Source organism: Pleurodeles waltl, chromosome 6 (assembly GCF_031143425.1).
Source record: "Pleurodeles waltl isolate 20211129_DDA chromosome 6, aPleWal1.hap1.20221129, whole genome shotgun sequence".
Lineage (NCBI taxonomy): Eukaryota > Metazoa > Chordata > Amphibia > Caudata > Salamandridae > Pleurodeles > Pleurodeles waltl.
The window spans coordinates 482727912-482753260 of record NC_090445.1 but is presented as its reverse complement, the minus strand read 5'-3'; positions in this window follow the sequence as shown (position 1 = coordinate 482753260).

Sequence of the window (25349 nt, the reverse complement as noted above, 5' to 3'; positions counted from 1 at the left end):
CAGAGCACAGGACACCGTAATTCTGAGCTCCTTTTGTATACATGGAAAACAAAATTTCAAAATTTTGAGAATCTAAAAACAAGCTTTGGTGGTAGATTTGGCTTGAGACTTGAAAGACAGATAGTTGTCAAACATGACCCCGAAATATGAAGGCCATCAGTGTGAGCTCCACAGTTTCCTACTAGAGCCAAAGAGCAAAATCTATGTTTTGTCGCCATCCATCTTAAGCCAGTTCAAACCCATCCATCTATTAATCTCACTCATGCAGCGGTGAAATCGATCAGCAACTTCCTCCCAGTTCTTATGGACGGGAATGATTAGTTGAGTGTCGTCCGCATAAGAAGTGGCCAAAAAAAACAAAGATCGAATGAGTCTTGCCGATGGGGCCACATACAGATTGAACAATTTGGGGCTAAGAGAAGAGCCTTGAGGGACACCACCCGGTCATTTATATGCAGGTTCTCTGAAATCCCCACAGCTTACCATGGTAGATCTTTCCCTTAGAAAAGACTCAAAAATATTCAGAGCTGTTCCTCTGAGACCCGCTTGATGTAGTCGGAGTGCCATAATGTGTGGCGAGATGGTATCAAAAGCGGCTGATAGGTCTAATAGCACTACAATGGCTCCTTCCCCCATGTCAACTAATCTATGGATTCTGTGCTATGGGCTTTCCTGAAGCCGTGCTGAGAGGGGTCTAAATTGCCAGAGTCTTGAAGAGATTTGGCTAGTTCTACATTAATGTGTTTTTTAAAGATTTTAGTCTGGAAAGGCAGCAAGGTGATAGGCCGAAGATTTTTAAGATCATTTGCTGCTTCATCTGGTTTCTTTTTCAGAGAAACCACCGTCGCTTCCTTCCATGATGGAGGGCAAACTCCCATAATCAGAATCTCCTAGAATACCGGAGCAGGGGTGAGGATACTAAATAAGGGGCAAGCCGCAGTATGTGGGGAGTCTGACAATGCCCATCATGAGCTCTTTGATCCTCTCCAGGCGCAAAGGTTGGAAATTAGTCAGCATGGCACAGTCAGTGGTTATAGAACTGTTAACGTACTCAAAAGGGTCTGATACCCCCAATGATTGAGTCAATCTGGCTTGAATTTGCAAAACGTTGTTTTCGAAAAATGTGGCAACCTTATTGCAGAATTTTTTAGAATTCTCCAACTCTGAAGGTGTAGAGGGAGCCGTGAGGGAACGTACCACTCTAAAGAGTTGTCGAGGGGAGTTTGTTGCTTCCTTAATTTTACGGAAGTAGAACTTGGTTTTAGCTTTATTTATCGCATCTTTGTTGGCACTAAGGGCGGCTCTAAGCTTTCCTTTTTCCTTAGGATTCGAGTCTAGTTTCTACCTCCATTCTTGTTGGCAACATTTTCTCTGCAGGCTCTCGAGATCATTGTGAACCAGGGACAGCTACCTTTTTTTCACCTAAAAAGCAAGGAGTTCTAGATGGGGCCAACTGCTCAATTGCTATTTTGACCCCAAGATTGAACCTGTCCATAGCCGGCAAAGGAAGTTTCTTCGCTGCTTCCCAGCCTAAAACCAGTGCCGGTCTTAATTGCTGATCTTTAATGCTGTTCCAATGTCTAACTGGTTTTAGAGCAGGGCCGGAATACAGAGGGGACAGAAATGTCATCAATTTAAAAGTGAGGAGGTTTTGGTCTGTCCAATCAAGGACCCTATTCTCCAAAACGACACAATTATCATATCTACGGATTGAATATCCGTGTGCAATGGCTGCTATAAAGTCTTGGCCTGAGTCTTTTCTGGCCTAGGTTTCAGTAATGAAAAGGCAGTCTAAATTTTGTGAACAATCAGGTCTTCTATATCGGTCTTATGTTTGACCAAGAAGCGTGCATTAATCTGGGCACAGATCAGGAAATTGGTGGTAACTACCTCTTCATTTTTGCGTCTTTCACGCACTTCCTGCAATAAAGTGTGAGGGAGAGTGGTGCTCGACAGTGTCCCTGGTGACCAATTGCAGTAATCATAACTCCACCCTTCTAAATAATCTGGGGCAACCTTAACCGTGTGCTTGCACCACTGTCTTCCTGCTAATGAGACGAGGGTGTGAGAAGAGTAAAAGGTACGAGCCAACATTGACTGAAAGGGGCATAGCCTCCGGCCCTCAGTCCTGGTTGGGCGCAGACAGGTGTGCGTGGCTGCTTCACTCCCTGAATAAGAGCTGCGGGCTCAATCACCACATGACCACAAGTCAGCAGCTGGTTTGCTGACCTGTATCCCCCCAAAATGTTTGTGTCCAGAACCTAGATGGGAGTGCTCTAACAGGCCCAATCTCCTGCAGAAAATGCACTGAGCGGCAAAGCGCCAGATAAAAATAACAAATAATGCTCCCAAAAGTTAGCAAGAAAAGAGCTCGCTATAGCAGCCAAGAAAAAAGCGTGAGTCAAGTGTGGAGCCTAAAGGAAAACAAAATAAAAAATCAAACAGTTAAAGCAGAGCTAAATACGAAACATTAAACGTATAGGCAATTAAGAGACACTCACAAACTGTTGCCGCAGCGTATCAGCTTTCTAACATTAAGTACAAGACCTCACAAATCATTCTACTTCTGAATTAACCCTCATCCACCTACGCAGCTCCTTCACTTGATGTTTAGCTTGAGAAAGGCTGAAATACCCTTCATGGCAACACTGATGATCTTAACCCTCAGCTTACTAGGAAAAGTCAAAAGAAATTGCTCTAGGAGGCACAACCAAACTCTCATTCTTGAAAGGCTCTCAGCCCTTCTACAATTTTCAGTTCATACCAAAAACCTGCTTATATGTCCTTCACAGATTTAAAAAAATCATATTTGCCAAACTATTCCTCCTTTAACGAGACACTCAATGACCAGAAGCAACACTTTAATCAGTCTATGGCTTTTATATTAATTTTTCATGGGTAAGGTCATTTGCTTAAAGTGTTTGCTTTAACATTTTTTGTTCCAGGCACATACTGACTATCATATAGCAAATCCAGAAATCTCACTGAAAGTCTAGCAATCCGTTATGATGTTCTAAACATAAATTTGTGGTTCATAATTTGATTTATGATCACTTTGGAGCATGAATCTCTTATCCCATATGTGCTTACAAAAGTGTTCAGGAGTCCAAAAGCAGGTTAGTGTCTCCCTTTCACTCACCAAATATTTCTCTTTGATGGAAACACAAAGCGAGATGCATAGGTGACAATCAATTCATTTCCAGAGTTATCAATCAGTAAGAACACTACAAACTTTTACTACTGATATCAGTAGTAGCAAAAGTAGTGGCTTTGGAATAACATCCTTGTGAATTTAGGGCCTAATTTTGACCCTAGTGGTCGGATTGCCATACCGCTAATGCAGCGGCCGCGAGTATGCCGCCAAGCCGGCGACCTTCCGACTGCTGCATTACGAAGTACCATCGGTAGGGCTGGTGGCTCAGTCAGTGTGGCAGCATTGGCTAAGCCTCTAAGGGAGTGCCGAGGCCAATACCAGCTGCATTGACTGTGCAGCTAGGACTGTTGGTATGCACACTGTTGCAATGGCAACAGTGGGCATACAAACTGTGCTGACGGGGAGGACAGTGCACTGCTCTTGACATGGTCATTATCAATGCAGGGGCCTCCCTCTGGCCCCTTCTCTGCCTTTTCATTGACGTTTTCATGATGGTGTCCCCGCCATGAAAAGGTCGACGGAAAGGCAGATCATAATATGGACTGCGATGCCACTGCAGGCGCCACATCCATAGTCTGCTGCTTTCCCCACTGCCGCAGCTGCGGTGGGTCAGGAGTTGGGAGTAGGGGTTGGTCCTGTGGCAGTCTGGCTGGCACCATCCAAATCTGGCAGTTGGACCACCACAGAATGCGGCAGGTGCACCACCACAGTCAGTACGGCGGTCTTCAGTCCGCCGTACTCAAAATCAGATCCTAAGTACTTCACAAACTGCTGCTTTGACTTGTGAAAAAGATGTGAAACACTCCTTGGATTATTCAAACTTGGTTTTGTTCCTCAGCAAGACTCTCAAATAATGTTTTTGCTGAAAAATTGTTCACAAATTTCAAATAAAATTCCTCCATTCCCAAAAATGACATCAAAAGTCATCTTTGGATTGAGGTGAAGGAGCACTTTTAACAGCATCAATTAACTTTTTCTAAGGTCTAATGCCACCACTGCTGATTTTATCACCAAACATGCTGCTCAGCAAATTTATATTTGTTTAGTTCTGCAGATAACCCCTTAATTTCGAAAATCTTGAGCGCTTCCCTAAACCTTGAATCAAACTCCTTTGTTATGACATATAATCAAGATTGCGTCCTGAAATCAGACCCTTCTGGCATATAACCAAATAACCCCATTACAAGTCTTTGAAAGAGAGCTAAAACTGAAGGAAGCCCAAACTACAAACAGTGAAATTGGAAACACCCAGATGCCTCTCAAAAAAACATCAAATAAATGTTTCCTGGAGATTTGGTGATATACTAAGGACAGACCTATGTTGGAAAACCACTAATAATTCTGGGTGAAAAAGAACATTTCATCATTTCTAGTCAACAGGAACAGATCCACAGTGATAGTATTATTAAATCCCATTAATTCAACAGAGAGAACGAAATTCCAATGTGCTATGACCAACAAGAAATTTTACTGTGACATTGCCACTGGCTCAATTATAATGGAATTTTGCAAACTGCATAAGTTATAGTTTGAACTCAAAATAGAATGTTACTGGTTTGATGATTTTTGGGTGAGGAATGAGACTTCAACCTGAGCAGATGTGTGAAACCCTTGAATTTATGGATATTACCAACAAAAACTTTGGGAAAATTATTCATTACCCAACTTCTCATACCCTCATTGTCCCCCACATCTACAACTTGCTCTGGGCTGTTGGGGTCCAAAACAAATGTAAACTCCTTTGGTCCTTATATTATAGAAATGAAGGACCATCCTTGGCTACATAGAATTTGAAGTGGCCTTTCTGTTTCTACTCTGTAAATAGGCTTGCAAAACATTTATCTGTTGATTGGCAACATTGTTGAGTGAAGGGTGCTGACCTTTGACGTGTTACTCCACAGGTTTGCAGCACAAGTTGCCTGTTGCATTGCAACAGTGATGAATAGAGACTGCAGAACGACTTGCCACTCCACTCTCCCACAATGCTCAATGTTGTCTGTTGCTTGGCAACATTCAGAGCAACAATAGAGAGAGCTGCAGAAAAAATGACACACCACTCTCCCACGATGCTCAGCAGACGATTTTGATGTGCACACCTCTGATGAAATTCAGTGAGAGGTACCTGGAGCACTGTCACAAAGAAAGTGCATGCAACTTCCACACATGCTATCCTGACATTTGCTGCTGAAATGTAAGTGGAGCTGAACTTAAAATTACATTAATAATATACATACCATATAGCATTTTCTTTGCCTTCCATTACCACAAAACCTGCAGGGCTGGTGCAATTACTTCCTGACAGCAATCTTGCTCTTAATAATAAGTATGGCTACACTATTATAAGTTCTGCACTGTTTTGATAGGTATGGAAGGTTATAAACCAAATTCATCACCAAAAATCTGTACTAACTCCTCTCACACTAATGAAGGAGAAATGTTGCTGAGCAACCCTGTGAAGGCAGAGCAAATGCACAGCTTGATCTGCCCGGCTCTCCAACATCCTCCTCTCTGTCAGTCACATTCCAAACGTTTCCATAACCCTGTGAAAGAACCTTAGTACAACATCCTACAACTGGGATAGAAGAAATAATACATGACATATCACAACACTCACTAAATAGGTCACTACATTATGTTTGGTGTGAGTATTTTAAGAAACTCCATCATCAGAGTAGAGCCAAAGCTTTCTATAGTGATGGTATTTTTTGCTGCTAGATGGCACTTTAGAGGGTTAAGGGAGGTTAATAATAAAAATAGACGCCTGCTACATGTAACTGTTAAGCTAGGAACTGCATGCAGAAAACAAATAAGAACAGTGACAATATTTAGCCATGATGGACACTGCAGTTCCTCTATGAAGAAAGTGAATGAACGTTTGATAGATTCATTTGTTGATTTATCCAAATCAGGTAAGATTGAAGCCACCGGATGACCTCCAGCATCGGGATGGGATAGGAGAACCAGCTGGCAAGTTTGTCCATCGATCTTATGGCTTGCTGTGAGGTCTGAGTGTGACCTGTAAGTCTGAAATTGATTTCTAAAAAGACGATTTCATAATTTTATCCAGCTGTGATTGATACATTGAGGCCCTCATTACAAGTTTGATGGAAAATGGACCGCCATGCCAGCGTTGGCAGTGAGACCACCGCCAGGCTGGCAGTGTAGACCGCCATATTACGACTATGGCAGTGAAACCACCGCAACACAGCCAATTTACCTCCAGTACTGCCACAGCAGTCAGACTGCCGGCGGTGGTGGTAGCAATCTTCTGGCCAGTGGGACCCAATGTACCATGCACCATATTACCAGTCACAAGACCACCAGGATTTCTGGGCCAGTCCAACTGCCACGAATAGCCTGGTAGAAACAGAAAATATAAAAGGAAACATGTCCGTGGCCAACATGGCAAATTAACTGCAAGTCTTCCTAGCATTGTATCTCGCCATACACCTTCAGGACCAGCGACGATGTTGAAGATGACAACCGTAAGTACGGCTAACACATACTGGATGAAAGAGCAGATATACACACACACACACACACACACACAACACACACACCTGGCATGGACAGCAAAAGCCACACACACACGTAAACAAACATACTGTACCAACACAAACATCTACGCACACACACACACACACAAAATACAAAAAAGCCAAGTACCTAATACACACACAATGTCAACCGGGTACGTACCAAAACACAGCACAACGTACACAAACACCACCAGCACAGTCATACACATCCATACTCAACAGCCCGTAATCACACAACAACAACTAGACTACAAACACGTAAACACAGTCATAGATAGAAATACCACACAACCACACAAACAAAAAGCTGTATGTAGTAATGACAACAAATAGACATCCAAACAATGACACAGGTGAGATGCCATGTACAACCAACATACAAAGGAATTCACAGATGCAGCACCATACACACGAATGCACACACCATCCCACACAATCCATCAGAACATGCACATGGCACAAGTCATCTACCCAACGTATGCAGCAACACAGACACAACCCATACACAAACATCACACACCGTTGCACACAGATGTCACCCCTTCATGTAGAAGGAAACCAGGACAAGTATCACACTTTGCCAACCACAGCAATATGGGCAGATGTGTTTGTAAACATTAAAAAAAAGAACTATATACAAAAAGTGCCAAATGGCAAGTCTAACATGCAGAAGTGCACAAAGCAAATATTTCACATGTTACTGCTCCAACTTGACAGCAAATAGACCTCCACTTCATGGGGGCATCAATGAGAAAGGCATGTACCTTAGGGGGTGGGTGTGGTGGGGGTGACTCGGATTTGGAAGGGGGGTGTTTCTGTTTGGGCTTGGGAGGGGGGAGAAGCAGGGGCAACACCAGAGGGGGGTAGTGGAGGAATGGGATGGGGAAGGGACAGGTAGAGGCAGGAAGCATGATGTTTAGGGGCAACACGGGGTGGGTCAGGAGTCAACAGGTCAAGGGCACAAGAAAGACTTTTTTATGAACACAGGGTGGGCACATGAAAAAGGGATGGGAAGGATGTAGAGGGAGTGCTCGTGTGAAGTGTTGGTGTGCTGTATGTGGATGCTGGTGTGTGCAATGTGTGTTGTGGGTACATGTTGGGTGGGTGAGTGGGTGCATGTGTGTCTCTTGGGAGGAGGGGGAAGAAATGCAGGGAGAGAGAATAGAAGATGTGTGAGTGAATGTTGGGGTGGTGTGTGCAAGTGAGGTGGATGTGCTGCAGGTGGGAGAGAAGGTGGTTGTGGTGAGTGCAGATGTGGTGTGTGGGTTGGGTGTCTGTGAGTCTGCTGTTGTGGTGACTGAGGTTATGACAGGAATAGTGGCAGGATCAGGGTGTGATGATGCAGTGACAGCAGGTGTGACTGGTGATGTGACTGTGAGGGAGGAGGTGGTGGGGAAGCAGTATGGGAAGTGTCTGTTGCTCTGTATGCAGATGTGTGTTGTGTGTGTGCACGCCTGTGGGTTCGTTTGTAGTGCTTGTGTTTGTCTTTGCACATCTTCTCTGTTGAAGTGGGTGTATGCTGGTCTGTAGGTGTGTTCTGGATGGGTGAAGGGGGAGGTGTTGTTGATTAGGAATAGATAGCTGGAGGGGGGATGGAAGATGAAGGAACACTGACTGCCATCAACCAGGAAGCCAGAGCCTGAATTATCTGTAGGCCAGACAAGGCACCGTGAATACCTTCCAGGTAGCCATTTGGCTGCTGCATCTGGGCTGCCAGTCCCTGAATGGCAGTCACAATGGTTGTCTGCCCCACAGAGATCGACTTCAGGAGATCAATAGTCTCCTCATTGGACAGGGCAGCAGGCCTAACTGGGGCAGAGGTGCCTGCAGCGAAGGAGACTCCCACCCTCCTGGGTGAGCGGGCACGGGCACCTGGGTGGGGAGCTACAGGGAGGGTGGTGCTGGTAAGAGGGGGTGGAGGACAAGGATGGTGCTGGGGTGGTCCCAGATGGGTCCACCACCACCAGGGGGCTGCCATCAGAGGAGGAATCTGAACAAGATGTTGTAGTTGCTCCAGTTTCCCCTGTGGTGGTCCTCTTGCCCTCCATCCCAGTGGTCCCCTTGGACCTGCTGGTGCCAGCTTCCTGGGTTCCGTGGGCTGCAGCTTCCCAACGTACCGGTGCCCTTCCTCCTTCTTCAGATGATGCTAATGCACACATAGACAGAGGTGGAGAGAGAAAGAGGGTGAGAGAGAAGGAAAGCTAGGAAATGATAAATACCTACCCATCTAGCACACATACTAACAAGATACCTTATTGCCCCTGTCGTGACAACAAGAGCCCGTAATACAGTTATGAACAATTGAGTCCTGGAAGCCACAAACAAACTTATCACCTATTACCTCACCTCTTCAGCCTAGACCATGATTGAACATCCTACATGTCTGTCAACTGTCTAACTCACTTATCTATCAATTTAATCCATGAACATACTCATCTACATATCAGTCATTACAGTATGAAACAAATCTGACTTCAGAGGTACAGTGCGCACAAACAATATGACAGGTATGTGTGGAATACATTCTGTAGAGATGTCCAGACATATTGCAATGATACCACTTTCAATGTACACTACACATACTTGTCATTACCCAATTACAGTGCCAACAAGATCACTTTGGGTGAGTACAGTAGACTCAGGGATATAGTATGACGGCAGTAAGATGCCTCAACATTGGAATAACTTAAATGTACAGTAAAACACATGTCCTGCATGGCTTTACATAGCTAACGTACTATAGTGCAACTTGATTGGAGTGACAACCAGGATTGTATACTCCCCAAATTCCATCAGGCCTCATCAATAGCTAAGTCCAGTAAGGGACACAGTAAGCAACCATACAGAAGTCAGCTAACAGTCTGCACTTACCCCCTTGTGGCCACTGAGCTGCCCTCAAGTGCCCATCCATCTCTGGGTAGGTCACCACCAGTATGCAAACCATTAGGGGGTCAACATCCAAAGGGCACCCCTTCCACATCGGGAGGCCACCGCCAGTTGGGCCTCTGCGGTCTTCCATGGCCAGCGTCTAAGGTCCTCCCACCCCTTCCTGCAGTGGGTGCTCCACCAGCTATGGGCCCCCAGGGTCCGCACTTGTTTGCCGATGGCTCTCCATAACCCTTTCTTTTGATGGGCGCTGACCTACATGGGTACCATTGAGGAAATGGAGAACATAATGTAGATTATATCTATTCAGCTGCAACATTTGAAGACAAACAACATTCACTGCCCATGCATATAGCCAATACTCCAAGCACCACATACATCATGTGCATGCAATTCACCAATTGAGACATCACATGTCAATGTGCACACAATTTTGCCATCAAACACCACCTGAAATGTAAGTTAAAGAACGTTGTGCTGATCTGTTGCTCTGGAGCCCCATACACCCGCCCATACAGGAGTATGACCCCTTCCACCAGTTTATCCAGCTCCTCAGCAGTGAAGGCTAAGGCCCTGTCACCCTGCAGTGCATGCCAACCTGGCTCCAAGATACAGGACACAGCAGCACACAAAGTCGAGGTATTACTTGCCCGAGTGCCAGGAGTCAAGTATGTTGGGCAAAACAAAATGGCAGTCACAACTGCAGTTGTCATGACCGTCAATGCTGGCGGTGATCGTCATTGGCCCCAGTTTCCCATAGACATCAATGTTAATCAATGAGGAACTGCACTGTGGTTCCGACTGCCTTCCTCATGATGACTCTCGCCGGCAGAATGAGGCCACTTCCATCTGTCCTCTGCATGCAGGACAGGCGGCTGCCATTTTACATAGTTACATAATTATCCTGGGTTCCCACTGCGTCATTACCTGCATATGGTCACAATATGCTTAATTGTAGGTTACAATATGTCAACACTAACATGTGTAGTGGGTGTCAGTTGTTTGTATTTATGTCTGCATTGACAATCCTTATAGTGAAACAATATAGAAAGTCTTTGTTTATACATCACTACAAGTCCTGTACACGTCCATTGTCACAGGTATGGCAATATAAGGTATTCCCATGATGACTGGGTAGGAATGGTGTGCAGAAAAATGTGTCTTTGTACAACATGACAGACACCTTACATGACCAATACGTTCTGATTTTCATATGTCATACATAGGTCACTACTTTGTGAGATATGTTTGGATTATTGTTTGGCTCCCTGCCTAGGTACCGCCAAGTGATGAAGAATGCACCACTTTACCGACCCCTAGTACATCTTGAAACCACGGAAGAGCATCACATCTTGATGACCTATTGACTGAACTGTGTGTCCATCAGGGAACTGGATACCCAGTTGGAGCCAGACCTCCTGCCAGCTTTAAGAAATCCCCATGCCATCCCTCCAACAGTCCAGGTGCTGGCAGTCCTACATTTTCTGGCCAGTGGCTCATTTCAGGTGACTGTGGGACTGGCTACAGGGATGTCATAGTCCATGTTCACTATGGTGTTGCAGGATGTGCTGGGTGCCCTACTCAAGTAAATGGACAGGTACCTAAGGTTCCCACAAGGACCAGAATTTAACACTGTTAAGGCAGCCTTTTACAACATTTCAAATGTCCCACATGCAATAGGGGCCATTGATGGGACTCACATTGCCTTGGTACATCCGAGGGCCAATGAACAGGTGTACAGAAACTGGAAGAGTACATATTCGCTCAATCTACAAATGCTGTGTCTTGAAGACCAGTACGAATGGCATGTGACAGCGAAAAACCCAGGTGCGGTACATAATTCCTATAGTTCCTATGGAACAGTAGTGTCCCTTCATTGATGTTACAGCTATAGCCAGAAAGGGCCTGACTCATAGGTATGTGTACTGCTGTCCATGTCAGACATTTGATCTACATCCCTACACAGTCTGCACTATGCCTATCACTGTTTCCTATTGTTATGTCTCCAGTTCCACACAGTTGACCATCCAACTACAGATGGGAGGACAGGTACAATGAGGCACACGACCAGATGAGGTGGGTGATAGAGAGGACTTTGGGCTTCTTGAAAGCTAGATTTTGTTGCCTTCATGTGTCCGGTGGTGCCCTACATTACCGACCAGGGAAAGCGTGCAAGAACATTGTTGCATACTGCATACTACATAATCTGGCACTCAGAAAGCACATACCACTGTTGGAGGAGGGGGACATTGATGCAGGAGCTGTGGCTGAGGCTGGTGACCCTGATAATGACGATGAGGCAGACGAGGAGGAGGCGGATGACAACAGGACTGACCTGATTCACCACTACTTTCAATGATTCTGAGGTATGTGGGGTTTAAATTTTATGTGCACTCGGACCATGTATTGAATATAGAAGTTTGTTTCTGCCTGTATCAGGGTGTGTGTGGAGACTACTGCCTTCCATCTTGGATTCCAAACTTTAAAGGTTGCTGACTCAACTGAGGGGAAGTGGAGATGCATTGATGCCAATTGCATATGATTAATTCTGGTGCCATCACGATTCATCGCTATAGATGTACCCAGGTTTATTGGTCCTAAGTCTGAATAGTTGGGTAAATGTAAGTTACACTTGTTTGACTTGTCTTGTTCTGTGCACCTATCATGTTGTATTGCCAGCTGCTGTCTGGCAACTATCTGTTTCTGACTATGCAAGGTGGTGTTCTGTAGAGGATGTCACCTATGAGGACTCACACCATTACTACACATGTGTGTGACTGACAATCCTGACCTGTACATATGTGGTATCATACCCACTGCAGCAATCATCCTGTGTATGTGATATACTTCTGTTGATGTATAGTTATGGCCTATATGGCTTACAACATTGATCCTTATTCCATGTTCTTCCCTCTTCAGGTCACATGTCTGTTTGCAATCTGCTTTCTGAAATGCCTGTTGGCACCCTTGCTATTGAATGTTACTACCAAATGGATGTACTTACACACCTGCTGGAGATTCCTGCTACATCTGTCACTATGGCATTCTTGTTGTCCAGATATGTGTATTTGATTGTAGCTTGTTCACAGAAATGCACTTTGAAAAATGAGACACTGACACCATTACTTGTGCTCATTGGTGTTTATTGAGTGTTTCACATCACAGTTCTGGGGACATGGTTTCTGTGATCATCAGAGTGAATGGTCCAGCTGTATGTTCCACAGGTCCTGTATCCATTAGCCTTGAGATGATGTGAATTTGGCATTGGACACTCAAAAGGGTGTATCAGTGGCACACAAGGGGGACAGGTCAAGAGAGAGATCACTTCCTGGTAGGCCGTTTGGTCTTTGCCTCAGGTCCTGCAGGATGTCTGGATGGTTGACCTCATTTTTTGGGGGGTACCTCAGCTGCAGTGGCAGGGGTGCTGGTGGCCTGTGGGTCCTCTTGCTGGGCCTCCATTCCAGAAGAAGGTGCAGATGTAGAGGGCACAGGTATTGTGTGACTACTGGATGGGGCCTGCTGTTGGGTGGAGGGTGTCCAAGAATTGTGTTATTTGAACACCCCTGACATGGAAACCATGGTGGCACTGTGTACCTGCCACTGCTGCATGGCCTGGTGGTATTCACTCTGCAGCCTTTGGTTTTCCTGCATGGTGGTGAGTTTCTGGCCAATCTTGTCCTGGGATTGCTGGTAGGCTTCCAGGACTCTGGAGATGGCCTCCTGGCCAGTTGTGTTCTGCTGCTGCCTCATTCCTTGGCACACAATTGCCCTCCACTGGCCCACGCCCCCTGTGCCTGTGCCCTTGGTGCAGTGTGCCCCCTCCGACTGACACCAGGACCTTCATTGTCTTGGGTTTGGAATGTTGACTCATGGTCCTGTAATGTGGGGCACACTGATGTTTGAACTGTCCTTGGGACACAGGTTTGGGAACGTGGGCTCTGCTGTGCAATAGATGCCATGGGGGATCCAGTTGTGGGCAGGGTGAGACTGGTGGTGGTGGAATGACCAGTCATGCCTGATGGGCCACATATGTCATCCCTTTCCAGACATCCAGGGGATTCCTCCTCTATAGGACCTACTACCAGTGCTGGGCTTTCTGTCTGTGGCATCCTCTGCTATGTGGAAGTATTTGGGATACTTGTGGAATGAGAGGTATTGTGTTTCATGAAGGTATTGTACTGATGGTACACATGATTGTTTGCCATCATTGTCTGGATTTGCTGAGCAGTAATGACATTGACAGTTTCTTGACTACTGCCTGTTTTTGCATCAGTTGAAAGTTGCTTTGGTACAATTTGGCTCTATAGTTGGTATTGGTCTTGCCAACTGTCATAGCCATGTAATGATGTGCATTCTAATTTCTTGTTGGTGAATGGGGGTGACATGGTTTTACGTGCAGGTGCTCAGATGTGAAGTGGATTTTGCAGCCGTACAAGGGCAGGGAGTGTTGCATTGTGGTAGTTGTAGTACTTGTTGCGGTATGGGGAATCCATGCACTAGGTGGGCCTATGACGGAGTGGTGTTAGTAGGGAGCTGTGGCATGCAAGGGAGGGTATTGGGTCCATGGTGATTTTGTGCACGTGAGGGTGGTGTGAGGAGGTGACAGGGCAATGGGGGTACATGCTGTACAGGGGTACATGGTGGCCAGGTAGTGTTGTTGACCAGAGTCCAGTCCTCCTGGTATTCCCGTCAGCCCTTCTGGGTGTAGGATGGCCAAGACCTTCTCCTCCCACGATGATAACTTGGGGGGAGGTGGTGGGGGCCCACCACCAGTCTTCATGATGGCTATTTGGTGTTGTGATGCCATGGCCCATGCTTCCCCCGTAGGTTGTTCCACATCTTCCTGATGTCATCCCTTGTGCAAGGATGGTTTCCCACTGCGTTTACCCTGATGAGGATTCTCTGCCATAAGTCTGTTTTCCAGGCTACAGATGTCTGCTGGACCTGTGCTCCAAACAGTTGTGGCTCCACTCTGATGAGTTAGTCAACCATGACCCTCAAATCCTCATCTGTGAATTGTGTTTTTTTTTTGTGGTGCCTTGGTGGTTGTGTTAAGGGTGGTGGGGTGTGTGATGTGCAGGGATGCTGGGTGTGCTGTTTGTTGATGTGAGGTTGAGTGCTAGGATGTGTGTGTGGTTTGTGGTGTTGTGGTTTGTGGCTCGCTATGTCAGACTTTCTGGGTGCAAAGGTCTAGGGGTGTGTGTGGGGGTGTGTTATGTAGTGCTGTGGTCAGGTGTGTGTGGTATGTATATGTATAGTAGGTGTGGGGTATTGATATTTTCCAATGTGGTGCAGTGTTCTGGTGGATGTGTGTTTTTGTCTGCGGCGATTTGGAATGCCAATGGATTGCCACCGTGCTAAGACCGCAGTGCTGATTTGTGATTTGTAATTTGGAGGGTGGGATGCTGTCGGCCTGGCAGTGCTAGTGGTGGAAATGCATCTTTCCCACCACAGATCAGGCTGATATTGTCAGATTTTTGTCTGTTCTGTGGCGGTGTTGTGTTGGTGACTTGTAATATGGTGGTCTTCAGACTGCCATCACTGGTGGTTTTTCAGCGCCCACTTGCATGGCGGTCTTTAGAAAAGACCGCCAAAATAAAAATTAGCACCTTAGTGCCTTCACAGTAAGTAATAGTTATACTTGCTTTTTGTGGTCTTTAAAAAAAGAAAAATCTTTTTATATTAAGTGTTATGTGTGTCGGATGTGCACTGACTTGTAGTGTGTGGCGGGTTGCTCTGGCCCTTACGGCCCTCCTAACCAGGAGCAGCTAAGATTAGCAAGCCCTGCACTGTCTGGGGGAGTGACCCTTGGAGCAAAAATAATCTACTGGTGATGTGATGTCCTGCCCAACCGGAAGACCGAGCCTGCTAGAGAGAGTGAGGGTGCCTTGAGAGTGAGAAGAGCAGACAGTTGTGGTGCAGCCTGGCTGCAGATGCAGCCGGCCTTGCAGTGAGTCAGCTGCCTTTGTGGGGGAGACTTGGGCCCCCTGGGGAGGTGTGCTGTATGAGTCTTTGCTGCACTCCCAGGCCATTGAAGGCCTGTGTGGATGATTGTGGCCCTTGAGGACTCTGGCTGGGGATGCCTGACAATCCTGGCCTTCTCCCTGGCCCTACTGATGGACTTTATAGCACAATCTTACTTGGACTGTGAGACTGCTGGGGACACCCACAAGGAACACATGACTTTCTCTTTTGCTCTGCTGTGACAACATTTTACCTGTTTCTGTGTGGAGAGTGCTGGTGCATACCTGTTCTGAATGGTGCTAGGCAGAGGCTGGTGTTGCCATGGATAAGGCTGATTGGGGCCAGAGTCGCCTAACTTTTGACACAAAATGCAAAGTTTAACCCCCACAGGGTGACCTACATGCAATGGAGGAGGATTCCACCCCGGCTGGTAAAACTGCCCTTGAAGCGACACTGAAGTCTAGGCAGAAAAGCCTTGCATCAATAGACTGGAAGATTGGCTCACTGACACTGTGTATGGATCATATGGCAGCAAATTAGATACACAACTTGCCTGAATAACGACTGCATAGCAACGCATATCCATTGCAGAAGATTGTCACGATGGCTCTCATCATACTAATGAGGCTGCTGGGTTTGGGCAGCGGCATCACCTGAATTGTGGGGAACTAAGTACGACCCCACATCATGTGACAACGGTCAACCTAATCCATTTCTGGCCAGCTAGCAGCGCCTCACCTCCGCCCACGAGCAGGCATGATCTCTGGCAACTGGGCACATGACATTGTGACTTCTCAGGGAAATAGTGCTGGATCAGATCTCATCCTTTTCTCTGAGTTACATTCATCTCACACATGTACAGACAAACAAAAGCAGGGAATGTTTCAATAAGATGTATTGATTCAACTGTGTTCTAGATAAAATAACATGAACAGCAATAATTAGGATGATTAAACATACTAGAATCTAAATGGTGACAAGAAAAGTAAAACACAAAAAAGTCTCTCCATACTGTCACTCTACAATATGTATGATTCCCACCTACGCTACTAATGTTCTATGTTTCACCGAAGACCCGGACATGGCCAAAAGGACCTCTCACGCAGAAATGGAAGCCTTCGCCACCTGGATGAGTGAAGGCTGCCTCAAGCTCATCTCTGACAAGACAGAGCTCATCATCTTCAGAAATGCCACCTCAGCTTGGGATGACTCATGGTAGCCCAAATCCCTCAGCGCTGAACGAGCATGCCCGCAACTGAGGAAAATCATCCTCGACTCCTCCCTATCCATATCCCCCCAGGTAAACTCTGTCACCTCCTCCTGATGGCACACACTCCACAAACTCCGGAAGATCTTCAGATGGATACCAGCAGACTGTCGCAGGACAGTCACCCACAGCTTAGTCACGAGAAAGCTCGACTATGGCAACACCCTCTACGCCAGCACCTCAACTAGGAACATCAAAAAACTTCAACTCATCCAGAATGCCACTGCCAGACTCATGCTGGACCTCCCTCACCGTGAAAACATCTCTCAACACCTCAGGTCCCTATACCTGACTACCAGTCGAGAAGCAAATCACCTTCAAGCTTGTCACCCACATGTACAAGGCCATACACAATGCAGGACCAGCCTACCTGAACCACTGTGTCTCCTTCCACAACCCCGCCAGATCCCTCTGCTCTGCCCAGAAGGCCCTGGCCATCATCCCTCGCATCTGCAAAACCACCGTCAGAGGACGATCTTTTACCTACACTGCAGCAAAGAGCTGGAACAACCTCCCACTGCACCTCAGACAAAGCGCGTCATTCACCGTCTTCAGGAAGAACCTCAAGACATGGCTTTTCGGATGAGGCCCCTCCCCCCCTGCACCTTGAGACCCTCACGGGTGAGTAGCCGCGCTTAACAAATATTGATTGATTGATTGATTGTTAGAGCACAGCTGGATAAGCCCTAATCTTCCCTTCAGGACCCCATGGAAAGACATAATCCCCCATACCTGAGTATGACAGTAGTGAAGGAGCCTGTCATCTATAGAGACACCATTCCCATATGAGCCAGGGAACCTGTAGTGTCAACGAGCAGTTGTAACGAAGTCAAATGCCTCTGCCAGACTCATCCTGAACATCCGCCACCACGTACACATCACAAGACATCTAAGGGACCTCCTCTGGATCCCTATCGAGAAGAGGATCAATTTCAAACTCCTCGTCCATGCATACAAGGTGCTCCACTACCTAGGACCCACCTACCTCAACCTCCGCAATCAACTTCTGCTCCCTGGCCAGACCTCTCAGCTCTGCTCAACAGGCATTAGCCACTGTACACCACCTATGGAAGACCTCAGCCGAAGGAAGATCCTTCGCCTGCCTCATGGCAAAGAGCTGGAACACCTTGCCTTTTCACCTCAGGATGTCACCATTGTTGCCTCAATTCAGGAATGACCTTAAGACTTAGCTCGTCAACCAAAGCACAGAGGACAGACCCCTTCAGCACCTTGAGACCCTTATGGGTGAGTAGTTTCGCTCTACAAATATTGATTGATTGAGACAGCATGTGGTAGTGGTCATCTGGCTGGAACCACCCTCTAACGTGCAAGGAACAGAGAGATGTTTTTATAATAAAACAGCTAGTGTTCTGAGAAAAGTGCCACCATGTAAAAATATGTATGTTTCAGTGAATTGTTAGAGAGGCGGTGTACCACTTGTGCTGGCAATCCTATCTCGTTGCAGCCTTGGAGAAAGCACAGAGTGAAAGAATGTTGTGCTAAGAAATGTAAATGCTTTCTTAAACGAAAGGACAGCAAGATAAAGGAAAATAAAACATTGACACAAATGTGATAGTTTCTAAAAGAATGAAATGAAATAAAATGAAACGTTACTAGGCTAAAGGGCACAGGCAGCAGGCCTAGCTGGTAAAATAACATGCCCACAGACATCATTAAAATGGCCTCACAACACCCTCCCCTTGTCGGTTCAGAAGTGGTAAAGCAGCTTAGTCCCTAATTTAAAAGCAACTATAATGCAGTACTTTAAAGCATATATAAATAAATGTCAACTGTGACAAGTCAAAGCATACTTGAGCAGGTGTAAAAACGTGAAATTGACAATTTAAAGTCCTAGCAGTGACGCCAATAAAGCCAAATCTTAAAAGTCAGTGTAATTTTGAAAATCAACAATCACAGCTGGGACAATTGAATCAAGGAAATATTCCACTTTGAAAGGTGGTATTGTGACCAAATTGGCGGCAAGGAAAACCAAGGAGCACTCATGTTCCAAAGCCCGAGCTCTAGCTGAGGAATTCGTGTGGTGCCAGATGTTGAGGCAAGAGTTGTGTGATCCATGAAAGGCAGCTCATAAATGGCTTCCCATTGCAAATGCATCCTCAACGTGCATGTTTGGTAATGAGCCCTCAGTGAGAATATCAACAGATCAGCGTCCAATGAAAGTAAGTACCGCATAAAAAGACAAACTTTCAGTGCACATTCGAAAAGTGACCAGAGGCATAAAAACACCAGGAGTGGTGCTCTGAAATACTGCATCACACATTCACAACACATTTGCACTGCTGAAAGCACCATCAGTCCTCCTTGTTATGATGGGATAGCCACGGTCAATTAAAAACAGCAACAGCCAGATGCACCTATTACAGTAAAAGTAATTGGAAATCCCCCAAAACTACCTGAAAATATAGAGTGTGTAGCTGAAGGTATCATGCTAAATATAGAGGTGAAGGTGCTTACGAAACCAGAACCAACAGCCTTAAAGCAATGTATAATCCCTGTATTGCTGGACGCATTACAAATCTGTCCCACAAGTTCACTAAAGTGTTGCAGAAAGTTTGCATTTAAAAGGGTATCTCCGCAGATGACCTCACCACTTGGAGCCCATAGGTCTCAAATGCAGATGTCAGCGCCACGTGTTTTTGGAACAATAGAGCTGTTAGTCTGATTAACTTCTCAAATTTCACATTTGAAATAGCAATGTGAGGCTAAATATCTCCTACTTTAGTCTGTTGAGAAAAGGGGGGAATTACGTTACCGCAACAGGTGACAATTTGGGAGACCGAAACTACAAAAGTAATTCTGACTCACATTCTACAGCAGTTCTTACTATTAAGCATCACATAAATTCCCTTACAGAACACCTGGAATCCTGATCTAATCAAGGGGATTGGAACTCCCTTCAAATCAAGCTAAATTTGCTGCCAAAGCGTTGCACACCCCGTGCAAGGACATCTGCTTACAAACCATCGGAAGGATCACAGAAGTCTCACATTCGCTGCTACTAAGAAAGACCTCTTCCATGCCAGTGAGACATTTGGGTGAAAAGGATAGCTCCCACATCTCATGGCGGTAACTGTCTCCCAACCTTTCATATCTTTCCACTAGAATGTGTTTTAAGCAGGATGTGAATTGCAGTGCTGAAACAGGTAGATTGGTGACTCCATGTATTAACCATTCAGCAGATGGTATTTCAGCCACAGTAAAAGGTAACTTTTCTAACTTTTTGATGTTTAGCATAACATAAGTCGTTTCCTTCATAGCCATTATTTGTTGCTGTTGTGTCAAGAATGCTGAAAAGATGTCCCTTGAGCTAACGCATTGCCAGAGCATGCAACCAGATTTTAATATTTGTAGTGTCCATCCCAACCGCATAATGGATCTAAGCTGGCTCTGTCTATGTTGTAAAAATGGCATGTCATTTTGTTCAATGTCTGTGGCAGATTAAACTATGTTGTTTAAGGCATATAGGCAGTTTGACAAGGTGCTAATCCCATTACCTACAATGGCTAATGCATTCTTTACATTTTCCTGATCTATTTGCCTTAACCCGACAGCAGCTTCTTGTTGGGAAAGTTTCTAAATGTCATGGTAAATTGCATGTTAGAAACACCTTTTACATTGTCTTCTGGGGGCCCAACAGGAAAACCTGCAAGTATATGTTGTTTGACAGGACACTGAGGTGTCCTTTAACAGGAGCTAGTGAAGCACTTTTAACCATGGCTGGCATAATTTTCCTACACTGTATGTTGGTAGTATACCCGAATGTTTGGATGATACAAAGCAAGGGTATTGTCTACTAGTTCTAAAACCCCTGTGGACGTGAAAGTGATGTGTTAAATGTTCCATTTTGAACCCACCCACCATGCTGATCTTCATTTACATTAATTTGTTTTGCCATATATAAAATTTAGTAGGAACTGGGATACTGGGCGCGTTTAATTCCTTAATTATTGCCAAGCCTAGACAACTTGCCTGTTGTACAGTTTCATTAAAACATATAATTTGAACAGGTTATCATGCATGCTCTAAATAAAGTTTCCTTTCCCCTTATTTGCCAATTTTTTGTTCCCCTGCATTCTTTAAGTCAACTGACTTCAACCAATATTCATAGCCTTCTATAGCCAATTGAGAAACAAAGTAATCAGAATAAATCAATTTTGTATCAGCCAATAAAATAATGTGCATTTCCATTATAGCCAATTTAAAATAATTTGACTCTGCATTTTTAACATTGTGACCAGAAAAATATGCAAACTTTTCAGAGTATGTTTTAAACCCCCCCACTGGCAGAGTTGGACAATCTTCCCATTGTGTGTACTTAAAAACAGTCTTTGGGATACTGCTCTATGGATGAAATGATATCCATAATAATTGTAACAGAACATATCTACATAATTTTCTTTTGATTGATAAACATGTTCACTTTCAAATTCTGTAAAATACTTTAGTTCAGATAACATAAAATCAACTATTTTTACATCCCAATCATCAGAAACAACTCCAGGTATTATCACATCATTCATTGAAAGACTAAATAAATAAGTAATTTGAATAAACTCAGTCGGGCCATATATATCAAAGATACTTTATCCCAAAAAATCCCATCAGGAACTGGTATAGTTGAAATGTTCACTAGGTACAAGTCTCAATTGAAGCTAATGACCATTTATTAATAAGAAAAAGGCGATGACAAACCCAATCTAAAGAAGGAAGGTAAGTACAGTTAATAAGAGCCACAGATAGTTCAATGAATAAATAAAAAAAGTTAATTTTGAGCCAACTTATCAGCTTACATACTCTTGACAGTCTTGTTGCAGAAAAGGCAGATGAGTCGGGGAAAGAATTGTTGAAGTCGGCAAAATATTGAGATTCAGTTTGTGCAAAAACTGGAGCTGTGTGTTAGAAGAGAAGAACTGGCAAAAGTCTCCCTTGGTGGTTCATACTAAATGATTCCATCGCCTTCAGTTGAATTTGAGAACAATTGCTCATTGTTGTGGATGCTTCTTGTTGCAAAACAAGTTAGTGGTACTAATGGAAGATTATCTTCCACCCTCCCTAAGCTCGGGAAGTTGCTGCTCAAAACCTGTAGAGGAAAATACTGGTCTGTAGTGAGAGGAGTCCTCTAGGTCTGCTGTGCAGGATCAGCCATATGGTGTAATTTGGCATTGTTGATGGAGGTAAAGCTGTTTTCTTTAGAACTAGGCAGCAGCGGAGGAATAACAGTTCTGGTACTGTGTTTTCCCAGGACTAGAACCTGTGCACCATAAGAAGAATCAAACTCCTTTTGCACAGCAATCTTTTCAAACACTATATCCCCAACTTTTGGAATCCAGCTTGTAGCTGTTATTGGTACATCCCTTATTTGCAAGGAGGCAGCACGGGCGGATGCATTGTCATCACAGATGTGTTGAATGTCCTTCAACAGTGATACATTCATTTATGTCAAAAAATGTATCTGCCAGCTCCGCGCCATGACCATCACCATCAAGGTCCGGAACATACATTTGTGTTCAAAACAGGACTTCATATGGGGTACTCCATCCCAGGGACCTTCTGGGCAGATTATTAAGTGCTCTCTGGACTCCGTACAGGTCATTAAGCCAACTACGACCTGTGCCTAATAGTCTGGCTGTTAAGAAATGCTTTAAGTCTCAGTTTCTTCCCTCCACAACACTGTTTCCCTTGGGATGGTACGGTGATGAATAGTACAGTTTGACCCCTAACAAATCCATGGTGTCCCTGAATGCCCTTGAGGCGAAAGCAGGGCCAGCTCCGAATGGAAAGATACAACTGCATACGTGCTGATAAAGACTTGCAAATCTTTAATAACAGTTTGAGCATCAGCTGAGCATTGTGGCCATATGAATTGAAATCTGGAGCATGAGTCAACAGTAACTAAAATGTATTTGTATGCACATTCGGGTGTCAAGGGGCCACAATGGTCCAGCTAGACACATTGCAGAGGTTTGTTGGAAATTAAGAGGGGTGTCTGTGATGGGCGTTTGACAGTGGATACTTTTATTTGCTGACAGATGTCCCAGCAACATGTAACATGATTGTAATAGTGAAATAGTAGCCACCACACCAGCATGGGCAGAAGCAGCTCCCTCATGTGGTGCTTTAATGAACTCAGGTCTTTGGTCTTGTTTGGAGATCACATGATCACCCACCCCTGCTATTGTTACCAGGGCAGTATTGAGGCTAGATATGTGGTAGGAATATTTGGCAGGATGTGCCTTTGGCATGGGCTTGCTTTCCCTCGACGTTTTCACAGCAGCCAATGATTCATCATCCAACCTCATTTGTGAATGAGTTATTGCAGCAACAGAAGCCATAGCTACTGGTGATATGGCCACTTCATCAGCCAAGGTATTGCCTGTAACATATATTCCAACACATAGATATACCAATGTATGAACTACATGAACATTGGGTAGTATTTCTTTCAGATCCACTACTTTCCCCCATAGTAGTCTGTGTTGGATGGTGTTGCCTTTTGAACTTCTGAACCCATTCTTGCGTCAGTAATGCAGGTGTTCATTGAAGGACTGGACACAATAATAAGAGTCACAGACTATTATGTCAATTGTCCTGGATCCGTGTGCTCCAGTGCCATCAACACAGCCTTGAGCTCTGCAAATTGTGCAGTGAAGTCCCCTAAGGTTTGCATGTAGGTATGTTGTGGATGTAATTCTCCATCTACGGGTAGCCATTCACAACTGCACAGGCGGTGGAGTGTGGAGTATTGATGTTTAGTGCCTATTGCTGATTGGACTGAACCATCAGTATAAATGATTGTATGATATTGTTCAATAGGCAGAGTGTTTGCTGGAGCTGGGTATTCTAGTTCATATTAGAGAAATTCTTGAGTTTGTAATTTAGGGTCAAAAACATTATCAATATCAGTAGCTGTTAGAGATGTTGTCCATTGAATCCAATGTAAATGTAGTGCCTTGGTGTTAGGAACAATGGCACCAGCAATTACTCTGGTGACCAAATGTGTTTTGTTGTCCCTTGTGTGTAAGTGTCTAGCTGCAAGCACATCTTGTTGCAATGCTCTAAGAATGCATGTGTGTTCGACTTTCCAATATTCACTTGAAAAGTCAGGAAGTATTAAGTCATATAATGGTTTGAAGTGTTGTGCATAATCTGGAATGTAAGTTCTGCCAAAATTTTAAAAGCCCAAAAATGATTGGAGCTTTTTGATAGTGTTCAGTGGTTGCAATTGTGTGTACTTTTCCAGAAAATGGGGCGCTAAGGTCTTGTCTTCATCTGATAAGTCGTATCCCAAATGTAGGACACTAAGGAAGGCTATTTAAAAAAATTACATTTGTGGCATAATTCAGCAAATCCAACAACAATGCAGCTCATCAGTCTTATGTGTTGAGCGACATCATCATCCATAAGGTAGATATCATCATCTACGTGCGACAATGCCTCAGGGTCAATGTTGTGTAAAAATGAATTGACATGAGCTGAAAACAATCCTGGACTGTTTTATGCCCTTGTGTGAGTCTGCAATTTATTTTTGTAAGTCTAAAGCGCTAAAACATGTTAAATCCCTACTTTCAGGTGCTATATTTTAGCTGAAGAAACCGTTTGAAATATCCAAGGTTGTTTTGTGCACTATATTGTTAATAAGTGCTGTACTGTATGCATTTTTAATGGCAAATGTGTGTGTATGATTACTTAAATGCCTGCAGTCTAAGTCTATTCTATATGAATGGTCTGGTTTAACTACGGGGAACAACACATTGTTCATTGGGGCAACCCAGGGTTCAATTACGCCCTGGTACTGTAACTGTGTGAGTATTTCTCTCATGGATGCTTTAGCTTCATATTTGATTGGATATTGGGGTTGTGGTTGGGACCTAATTGGCATTATAAGGTAGGAAGAATCTTTATCTAACCCCATATGGTTGCAATACAGAACGGGTACCTGCGCTAACGCCCAATCAATAGTGCAAGCCTCCCTGAGCTCTCTTGAAACAAAGGGTGAGGAAGATGGTTCAATTACCTATTCCCCAGAAGGGGGATTATGGACAAATTCTGGTGGCCAATATTTTTTGGCCAATAAAATATCATAAATAGTAGTTACACAATCCCAAAAGATAGCTTCAATTGTGCACTCAATGTCTCCTTCTAATTGTATTTTCAGTTTACACACATACACCATATCAGGTGTGGAGATGCACATGTCTGCAGTCTCAACTTGTAAAAAGTCATTAGTACTTTCACCTCCAGATGCTCTCAAAGACTCCGGTGAACTAGCGTGTCCTGTGCCTCACTGTCTAGCAGAGCCAGTAACCTGCTCTTCAGTAAAGCGTTCATCCTGAACTTCAGTAAAGCATTCATTCTGAACTTCAGTAAAGCATTCATCCTTAGTGGCATTTCATATAGAAATCGCTGTCACTTTCTTCTTCTTCTTGAATTGAGATTTTTGTTGGGGAAGTTTCTCTTCTTTGTTAACAGAAACGTCTGATGAGCATTATGACTCCATTCTCGGTTTCACTTACTCAGT